A 1331-nucleotide genomic window follows, 5' to 3' on the forward strand; every position below is an offset into this window, starting at 1 on the left:
CGATGATGAATCTATTTTGGAAAAGCAGTGGAATTATCCTGTTTCTTCATAATTGTTTTTAAGTTTTCTATTTGTTTTACAACAACCTTTAAACATCCTCACTTTTGTTCTTAAGCATTGCATAGCATTCATAAGTTTCAGATATTCGAAAGCAATTCCGTGTTCGTTGGGAGACGACTTAGGGTTACTTTAGCTCTATCTACTTTCTTGAATACTACTAGGCAATACTGAAGTTGCCTTGAGAAGTAGTATTAATTTGATAGCTTGGCATCCTATGAATTGTGCTGGAATTGGACCTGTTGTGATACAGGGGTTACACGTTGAGGATTATTCGATGTGGGTTCAGATTGCAAAAGAGGGGATTCTTGCTGCAAGTCTGGTTTGTGTTGTTGCAGCTATATTTTGGTTTTGGGTTAGAGATGAGATTTATATTTTTGACGTGAGGTCTTCTATAAATTCCTTGTTGTAAAAACCGCAACCATTATAGTGCATATGCTTCCTGGGTTGGAAGGACATTGGATGTAGGCATTGTTGGCCGAACCAGTATAAAAACCAGTGTTTGATTTTCTCTATCCTTGCACTCTTTAATTCCACTTGACTTTATCTATTAAGCAGTCAACTACGTTTTTCCACTGCATATAAATTTAAGTTACTTGCATTTCAAGAAAGATAAAAAAGCTTTATACTTTTGATAAAAGATTGCGAAAAGATTTTGTTTTTGAAACATCACCAATTCACCCCCCCCCCTCTTGGTGTTAAAACGAAGCCTACCTGTTTCCTAACAATTGGCACCAGAGCTGGTTTTCATAAGATATTTGAAAATTTAGTCGACTCTATTTTTATTTCATTCTACTATAAAACCTGGGGATGGCTTCCTGTTTTCAAACTTTTGGTGAAGGTGCTTCAACAAACAGACTACCTCTGTTTGCTGGTGAAAATTATCCTTTTCGGAAAATCAGAATGCAAATCTTTCTTGAATCGCAAGATAAAGGAATTTTAGATGCCACTTTAAATGGTCCTTATGTGCCTACAAAACCTTTTACTAAGTGGACTACTGATGAAAATAGAAAAGCTCAGTATGATGTTAAAGTTAGAAATATAATTGCCTCTCCACTAACAATTGATGAATTCTTCAGGATATCTCAATGCAAATCTGCAAAGGAAATGTGGGGTTTCTTAGAGGTAAGTCATGAAGGCACGAATGAAGTCAAGAGAGAAAGAAAGAACTCACTGATACAAGAGTATGAATTGTTCAGAATGAAGAATGGAGAAAACATCTATGATGTGCAGAAACGATTCACTCATATTGTAAATCATCTAATGGATCTCGG

This window comes from Vigna radiata, unplaced genomic scaffold (assembly GCF_000741045.1).
Source record: "Vigna radiata var. radiata cultivar VC1973A unplaced genomic scaffold, Vradiata_ver6 scaffold_288, whole genome shotgun sequence".
Classification (NCBI taxonomy): Eukaryota; Viridiplantae; Streptophyta; class Magnoliopsida; order Fabales; family Fabaceae; genus Vigna; species Vigna radiata.